The following is a 9315-nucleotide window of genomic DNA, read 5'->3' as shown; positions in this document are numbered from 1 at the left end:
GCCCCCAAGGAAGAGGGGAAGGAGGAGGAGGAGGCTGCCCACCGGGCCAGGCCAGTCCCTGCAGAGGACTCTGACGGCGGTGCGGTGCGGTGGAAGAGCAGAAGCCCCTTTCCTCTCCCTCTCCCGGGAAGGGACGGGAAGGGCCTCACCAGCTGCCACCCGCACACCACTCCAGCCAGGTTGGGGACCGCAGCGGGGCCTTCCGCACAGGGCAGGGATGGGAGAGTCGGCCCTAGGTGCTCCCTGAAGCCGAGCTCACACTTTCCAACCGAGAGGGGACAAATGATTATCAGGGACCTGAAGGGCCTGCTCGGTGCGGGTGGAGGAACCAAACAGGACAGCTTCCAAAGGGGAGCTGCCCACCCGCTCAGCACCCGCCCACCCGCTCAGCACCCGCCCAGCTGTCCATCCCACCTCTCACACGCAGCATTTTACTTAGTTATAACACAGTACAGGAAAGCAGGGAGGTCATGAAAAGCCACGTGATTAGCACCCCAGGAGCTGCTGTGAGTTTGTGGCAATCCTCCTTAAAACATTCCACTAGCAATTTATTTTCACGTCTCTTAAAAGGAAAAAAGGCACTCAAAAAATAAAGAATGAAGTTACCAAAGGAAGAGACACCAGTTCGTAAGAGGAGGGTTAAAGCACCACGACCCAAGCTTGGGTCGCCCCTCCAGGGAGACATGTCTGCCCTCCCTGGGGATGTCCCTGGGCACCAGTGTCTCTTCACACAGGAGACACTCCACTGCAAGTCCCTGGGCAGAGAAGGAGCAGTCCCCCCAGGGGGAACTGAGGCACAGCACGCCTCACTGTTGTTTTTTGTATGGGGACTCGAACTCAGAACCTTGCACTTGTGAGGCAGGTGGTGTGCGCTGAGCTATATCCCTGGCCCTCCTGTACCTGTTCCTTGTGAGAGGAGTGACATAGCCCAGATGAGACCATGACCAGCTCGCAGCCTGGGGCGCTGAAAGTTCCAACATCGCGGGCCAGGGTCTCGCCAGAGTCCCTGTCTAAATCACTTCATGGCCGAGGGCAGTGGCAGGAGCAGTGTGGGAGAGGGAGCTGCAGGTGAAACAGGATGTCAGGCACTGCGGTCCACACCACCTCCTGACAGCTCTGCGGCTCCAGAGGGCTGGGGCCGCCTCGAGGCTCCCTGTCCTAGGGCCCGCTTCCTCGACACCGCCTGTGTCTAAGCACTCCTTGCTGCTTCTGCCCGGGACGCCGGGTCTCCAGCAGCTGCTCTGGCTTCCTCTCTGCGCACTGAAGACCAGTTTCCCCACGTGTCACTCAGAAACACCGAAGGAGCGGGGAGTGTGCGGTGCAGGTGGGAGCCCGAGACGCGCAGGACGTGGCCCCCGCCTGCAGAGAGAGGCCGTCTGGATTAACTTCCTGTCGTCCTGTATCTCTGCCTTACGGAAGGAAGGAAACCATCCAGCCCAAACCACAAATCTCAGTTTCCCTCCATGGTGAGAAAGTTGTCGGTGTGCTAGGACGCTGCTCGCTGTGATGGGTTTTACACCCCCCCATGGTGGGGATCGCTGACCCCACAGCCGTGTGTGGAAGGGTCCATCACCAGTCAGTGATGCTGTGGGAGTGGCAGCACCCTTCAGGTGGGTCCCAGAGGGAGGAGGTGAGGTCCTAGGGGCGGGCCCATCCTGCGTCCTTACTGGCCCGGGCTGTGACTAATTTCCTCAGGCGACACCCCTGCCGTGGTGTGCTGCCTCCCGTAGGCCTGAGAGCCACAGAGCCGAGACCCACACCGAAGCTCTGAGCCCAAATAAACCCCTCCTCCTCCTACAGCGTCACCCGGGTGCGTTGTCAGAGTGGCGGAAAGCTGAGCCGCACAGCCGGTTAGCGATGCCCACGCAGAATGGTGAGGGGCCAAAGGGCGCAGGAAGTCTGTGGTCCAGCAGAAGTGCATGGTGGCACAGAGGGAGATCAGCATCTACGTTCTGGGCTGTCTGCCCACATGTACCCCCGGAGTCCCTTCTCCCCTCTACCCCACAGGCACGCACCTCCCTTGGTGACCTGCGGTCCAGGACCCAGCGGCCAACAAGAGGGGACAGCAGGGCCCATGTCAGTGAACGCATAGCTCAGTGAGGCCAAGGCCAAGGGAGAGAGTACCTGTGGGACTGCAGGGACGGAGGGACAAAGTCACAGAGCAGTGGGGTAGGCAGTGCCCAGGCCGCCCCTCACCCCGCCGCCACTCACCACCTCTCTAGCTCTTCTGTGTGCTGTGTGCAGTGGCTCACCAGGACTTAGTCCCATAAGCTCTGAAGAGTCCCGATGCACCAGACTCCATGGCGGTGCAGGACTCTGGCCAACACCCCGCCCAAAGCGTGTAAAGATCATGGCTCAATCACGCAGAGCGTGCTCTGATGTTGCCCATGTTTTTGTGCCTGGGCTAAAACTACTGTGGACTTCCTGTCTTCCACCCAAGGGGCCTGGCATCCTGGAGGGTCCCGATACTTCGAGCAGCGCTTGGACAGCATCGCTGGGATCCGACTGGAGACATGAGAACCCCCATTTCCATTCCCAAGGAGCAACAGGGCTCCTCCCTGGGGGACTGCGGTCTTTGGGGTTTTCACCGCGCGCACTTTGCACACCAGGGTGGCCTCCCAGCAACGGCCCTCCACCCTGTGTGTTTGCGCAGCCCTGCACCATCGAGCTCTCAGCCGGACGTGGGTATGGTGAGCAGTTTGGCCTCTGCAAGACTCCACGTCTAAGGAGGTCGTGTTGAGAGCACCGAGCATTATGGAGTCTGACACTGTCAATTTTATGTGGCACAAGTCACGTTTTGCGTGGCATGGAGAAAAGCCATAAACCTGCGGACAGTCCCAGAACAGAAGAATGTTCCAGAAGACGAATGCTCCCCATGATCCACCGCAGCTCTGATAGGCAGCCCTGCTCCTGCTGTGGAGGGACACTTCAAGCAGGTGCCTTTGGGGGGTTCGTAGAAAAATGCAGGGGCTAAGATTTGCTCTGCTCCAGAGAGTGGGCTTCTCTGAAGCCCATGAAAACCTAACGTCTAAGTCAACCCCGTGTTTATCAGGCTCAAGGTTAATTGTCAGACATTTAGATTCGAAGGCTCTGACTGAGCACGACTGAGCGCACGAGAGGGGAACCGGTCATCTGCACAGAGCTTGATGCAGAGGTTCCTTCCTGGAGCTGCTTCTGTCTTCTCCTCAAAACTCCTGAGCATGGCGGAAATACGAAGAGCTCACAGCAGAAGACAAGTCATTCACACCCTGAGCGCACAGCTGCACCGCGGCCCCGAGATGAAGCCAGTCATGTTCCCCCGGACGTGCTACGCTGCAGAGGGAGGGCAATTTCCAAGCCCCCGGCCTGAGGTGACCCAGCCAAGCTCCCCGCCTGCAGAGGCGGGAGGACCGGAGCTTGTTACTGATGCGGTGGACTCCACACCAAACACGGCAAGTGCTCAGGATGGCGAAGTAACCGCTCCCGGGAGTTGTGTTCGCGCCTTCAAATGCACTGTGAGAATCGCTAATTCATTCCCAGCGGCCTCTTGTCTTTTAATGGATTCCGTGGGTTGGGCTGGAGTCTGTATTCAGCGCTGAGCATACATGGGACCCAAATGGCTCCTGTCTCCCACGCCGGCGGGGCCGCTTCCGTGTGTCCTATTCTCCGACCCTTGCTCCGTAAAGAACCAGGCAAGTGGGGCCATGTGGGACCTGCTGTCTGTCCTCACCCAGCAAGGTCTGTCTGGTTTTCTGGTGTGAGATGCGCCGGGAACAGGGCACAGAGGAGAGCTCCTCTTAGCAGGGGAGGTCGGGAGGAGGGGGTGCGGGCAGGCTCAGCTGGACGCTGCCTAGGGAGGACGGGGCGGGTGGGACGGGGAGCTGGGCTCCTGCGAAGGAATGGGTTTGTAGCGGGAAAGAGCCCGGGGAAGGGGCTGAGGGGCCCCAGGTCGTCTCCTCCCACCACGGCCAGCTCCGGGAGGTTTGGTGAGGCCCAAGGGCACTGGCACAGAGACGGGTGAGTGAAAACCCCAGCCAAGCCCAAAGCCTGTGAACTCAAAGCGGAGAAAGTAAAGGTTTCTAGTAACAGTAGCCATCACCCAGCGTCTCTCAAGCAGAGAAAGAGGCAGTACTGGAAAGCAAACACACAAACCAGACAAATAAAACCAAACCAAAACCCAGGGCAGAAGTAGAAGCGCCAGGCAGAGGGAGTGCGGGGTGGGAGTGCATGCCGGGGGGTGGATGCCATGGTAAGCGTGGGCAGCAGCGCCAGCTGTGAGAGGTGCAGCAGACGTGGGGGCCGCCTCTGTCATCCGCAGATATTTTGAAGTCGTCTGCCTGTGCGAAGCCTAAGTCTGCACGGTTGCCCGGGTCTAACTCTCCCCGTAACACGGAGATCCCCGACCCCCTTGCTTTTCTGTAGCCACCCACTCCAGCCCCCTGCGTCTGGCTCTGTCAGCTGTGCCCTGTATTCCCTCTGTGACCCCACAGACGCATGCATAGAGGCACCAGAGGTCACAGGGACCTCCTTGGGGACCGCCCTGCCTCAGCCTCCCGGCCCCAGGCTCCCCAGGGCTCCTGAGCTCAGCACCACCTCGCCGCCTTGTTGGGCACTCTGTCACGCAGGGACATCCTTTGCCAAGGCTGGACTCTCCCGCTCCCCAGCTCCAGATGGAGTTCTTTGCATCCTGTGTACCGTGAGGCTCACTGTGAGGGAGGGCGCCCAGGGCCTTGGGAAACGCATAGTGTCGCATCTCCGGCTTACACGAGGGTCTCACAGCCTTACAAATACCTTACGCATTGCCTTGACTCAGCCCTCTTCCTCACCAGCTCCTGACGAGTGCTAACCTGTCTCCCTGGCCACACGGCTCCTCCAAGGCCTCCGTCCTCCTCTGCCTGCCCGCTTGACCTGAAGCCACACCCTGCTCACGCTGCCGTCCTGCTCACGCTGCCGTCCTCCTCACGCTGCCGTCCTCAGCTGCCGGGTGAAGGCCCGTTTTGCAGACATGCCATTGCTTCTGTGTTTTGCCAGCTTTGAGTATAGTACTGACCAACATTGGCACGCAAGTGTTTGTACAGATAGATGTTTTCACCTCAGCTGGGCAAACATCCGAGACCCCAGTCTCTGCTCCTGTTGTCAGAGTGTATTTAGCTTTGCGGAAATTTCAAGACCATCTTCCATGGCGATTCTGCCTCCACCACGGCGATTCTGCGTCCCCTCAGCAGTACACACATACACACAGCGGTGCTGTGGCTCTGCGCCCCTGTCAGGATTGCTCCCGTGACCCAGCCGTGCTGGCAGGGATGCAGCTCAAGCCGTTGCTGTTCGCTCCATTTATAGAATGTGTCTGGGACCAGGCCCAGTCGGGAGCATGTGACAGTTTCTCGCAGACCCTGGGTTTTACGCTATTTTTTTAGAAGTACACTTTTGGCAGGGCCTGAGGCTGACTGGAAGGCAGGTGTCCCAGCTCAGTGCACCTGGAGCAGTGGACTCTGTCCTTCCCCACACAGAACCATCAGCTTGCTTACACCCTTCAAGGAACCCCAGTGGAGGTCAGGAAAAGCAGGTACAGTGACCAGAGAGGGAGCAGACGTGAGTCAGCTCCAAAGCAAGGACCGGCGATGCCAGGTGGGACAGCAGCCACCAGCAGGGGGCCCAGGTGCCCTGCCTGTGACAGGGAGAGAAGCCCGAGGGCAGGAATGGGGAGACCTCGGGGAGGGCACAGAGGGCTGGAAACAAGGGCCCGGGGAGTGGCAAACACGGATGTCCCCTGTCGGGTTGACGTGTGCTGTGGAGTCCACGGGACATATGCACTCTGAGGGTCCAGCAGGGTTCACTGCTCACAGCACGACTGGGGTCTGGCTGGGTTCCAAGTCGTGGCCAGCGAGAGGCGAGCGAGCCCAGTCCTGACCTGGCCTGGGCACGGGGACCACACACGGACGTCCCAAACACAGCGGCTTGGCCTGTAATTTTCAGCCGTGCGATGATGGGAAGCCATTCATGTGGAGTGGGAAGGCCTTGGAGTCTGGAACTTCGATCTCGGGCTGTGACATGCGGGCTCAGGATACGGGGATGGCCTCGAGCCTCAGCCCTGGGATGACCAGGGACCCACGGCCCCCTGCAGCACCCTCAGGGCCTGGGTTGGGACGCGCCACGGCGAGTGTGGGGGATGCATTTATGACTCAGGGGGTCTCCGGTCTCCGGATGCAGCCCACGGCGTCTGCTCTACGAGGTCTGCCCAGTCCCGCAGGGCTGGCCCACTGAGCCCACGCGGTCACCTCTGGCGCAGATGCCAGTTTGTGCCACTGGCCCCTCCGAGATCTCCACAGAGCCCACCGTACCTGAGCCACAGCATAAGGAGAACTGGCTCTGACGCCTTGCAGGCGAAAAAGGTCTCTGCCAGAAGAGTGGGCTGGTGGGACAAGCGTCAGCCACGAGGAGCTGCGTTTGCTGGCGGGGTGATGAGTCACCTCCAGAGGACACACTGTGTGACCTCCCAGCCAAGGTGGTTCCCAGACCCCTCTCCAGGTGACCTCACGCCCAGAGCTCTCGGGTTGGCTAAGGAGCCTCCTGGACTTCCTGTGGGGCAGCCCCGCTCACCACCTGCAGGGGACCTCAGCTGTGCCGCTGGGACAGCGCCTCACGGTCCACACCCCAGGCTTCGGGACCTCAGGGCTTCTGTGACCCTAAGTCACTGCACACCCCTTACTATCCAGAACAGTGCCTCACAAATGCAAAAGCTCTGCTCCTCTGATCACAAGCCTGACTTGCTTGCACGCTGCCTCCATGTGACTTACAGTTCAAAGCGATGCTGTTTCCATTTTCTCAAGCCTGAAGTTACAGCATTGTCTATAAATGTGTGCGACCCCCCTGGGCCTCTGAAAATCACCAGGTCTCACTTCACTGCCGTAGCTTGGACTTCAAATGTCCGCCAAAGGCCCGTGTGGCTCCCAGCCCAAGAGCTGTTGGGGGGTGGAGCCTTTCAGGGCTGGAAGTTGGGTCACTGGCTGTGTCCCTCTGAGGGGACTCGGGGACCCCATGCTTCCTCTCCATCTTTCACTTCCCATCCCCCACGAGGTGAGCAGTTTGTTCCTCCCTGGAAGTGCCTACCTCAATGAGCTGCCTCACCACAGACCCAAGGGCAACAGGGCCAAGTGACCGGGACTGACCCTTCCTAAACTGTGAGCCAGGAGAAACCTTTCTCCTATGTTGTTGATCTCAGGTTGCCATGGTGACAGAAATATGGCCAACACCCTGGTTTGTTTCATCCACTATGACACTGTTGGCCGGCTTCTCCTACCTTCCTTACCAGGGCTGACAGGAATATGTGGTTAGCACGAAAAATAAACATTATCAAGGGTAAATATTTGTCAGAACTGGGAACTGTCCCTACGCTGTGAGGCAGGGCCCAGGGTTGGCATCCCAAAGGCGTCAACTGGAGGAACTTGTAGCCTCCCAGGATGACTGTGTTTTGTCTCTTTCTGAGCATGGTGCTGTTCAGCCTCACACGCGGGCTGCCCAGCAGACCTTCACAGGGACAAACAGAAGGCCCGTTCCCTGGTGCCAGGGGGCCCTGGGCTCCAGGTTTCCAACTTCGGAAAATAAAAAGCTATGAATAGGGGTTTAGTGCCAAGTTAAAAGCTGGATTTAAAATGGATTAGAGCTTGCTGGTAGCCATAGGTGATTAAGAAATAAAAGAAAAGCGGGGAGGGAGAGATGGAGCCCAGGCCACTGGCCCATGGGTCCAGGACGCCCCGGTGTGGGCATCCCCGTGCACTTTGGACCCACATTCACCTTGCAGGGCACAGAAGTTTTCACTCCAGCAGTTTTCGAATTGTGTTCATTTAAAGTCCTGATGATTTCTCTCTCCCCACCTGCTCTCCAGCTTTGGGCTGGCTTAGTGCAGTGTCGGGGTGCTCAGACTCCGCCCTCACCACCCAGGCGAGTGGCTTGAGCTGGGCAGGGTGTCTCGCTGTGGGGGGAGTGAGTGCGGAGCTCCCCAAAGGATTGGTGCCTGCTTCTGCTCAATGCCCACGATACCAGGCATAGAGGATCCGGGAGCCACGAGGACATGGGGCTTCCCTTCCTCAAGGTTCACCTCTGCGTGCGTGCGTGTGTGTGTGTGTGTGTGTGTGTGTGTGTGTGTGTATACGTGTGTCTGTCTATCTCACTGTCTCTGTGTCTCTCTTTGTGTCTGTCTCTATGTTTTTCTCTCTGTCTCTCTCTCCTCTGTCTCTTTCTGTGTCTTCTGTCTCTTTATGTTTTGTTTTTGTTTTTGTTTTTGTTTTTTTTTGGTTTGGTTTTTTCTGGTACCAGGAATCAAACTCACAATGTCACACTTGCCAGGCAGGCACTGTGCTACTGAGCTAAATCCCCAGCCCCTGTCTCTTTACCTTTTTGTCTCTGTCTTTCTCTATCTCTCTGCCTCTGTCTCACTCTCTCTGTCTCTGTCTCACTCTGTCTCTCTCTGCCTCTGTCTCTCCCTCTGTCTCTGTCTCTCCCTCTCTGCTCCCCTTGCTCTGTGCCTCTCCCCCTCTCCTCGTCAGGAATACCCCGCCCGGGAGTGTGTTTCCAGAAGCAGCAGCAAGTGATGGTGGGAAGGCGTGGTGGGCAGAGGGGCGGCTCCTCCAGGTCCCAGAACCCTTGAACATGTGGCTTCAGAAGGAGTTACCGTAGCGATTGGCTTACTCGGGCCCCGGCATCATGGGGTCTTTCTCAGCACAGCTGGGAGAGGTGGGGAGAGGGCAGTGTGAGGGCCCCAGCCTGGCTCCCAGGGGCTGCAGGTGGAGGGAGTGGTCACAGGCGAGGAGCCCAGGGGCTCCCGGGAGCTGGGCACACTTGGGACAGGTGTTCCCAGGAAGCACTGGGGCCGTGACCCTGCAGACCAGGGGACCCACTCACGCGTCTAGGCCACACAGCTGTCACCTAATGAATCTGTGGCTTTGAGCTTTGAGCGATGGGGGTTTGTTAATGCAGCAGCAGGAGCGCTGGCCTCCTCTCCTCTTTCCCTGCAGGCCAGGGAAGACCCTTGCTCTCTCGTCCGCCAGCCTGCAGCTGTGAGTCCCTCCTCGCCCTGCAAAGCCACAGCTTTCAAAACACAACATCCCTAACAAACCTCCCTGCACTCTGTCCCTGGGAGTGGGACAGGGAGGCCTGGTAGCAGTGAGCACCTCGACTGCCGGGGCCCTGGCTTTGGAGTGTCATCTCTTCCCTCGGCATAAGGCTACGTCCAAATGCCTGCCCGGGGTCTGGAGCACGACAGGTGTGAGATGAGACCAGCAGCGCTCCAAGGTCAGCCCGGCTTGCAAAGCTCGCCAGCTACAAAGCAGCCAGCTA

Source organism: Chinchilla lanigera, unplaced genomic scaffold (genome assembly GCF_000276665.1).
Source record: "Chinchilla lanigera isolate Chin_1 unplaced genomic scaffold, ChiLan1.0 scaffold00069, whole genome shotgun sequence".
In the NCBI taxonomy this organism is placed as follows: Eukaryota; Metazoa; Chordata; class Mammalia; order Rodentia; family Chinchillidae; genus Chinchilla; species Chinchilla lanigera.
The sequence above is the reverse complement of the archived record's forward strand: the minus strand, read 5'-3'. Positions refer to the sequence as shown.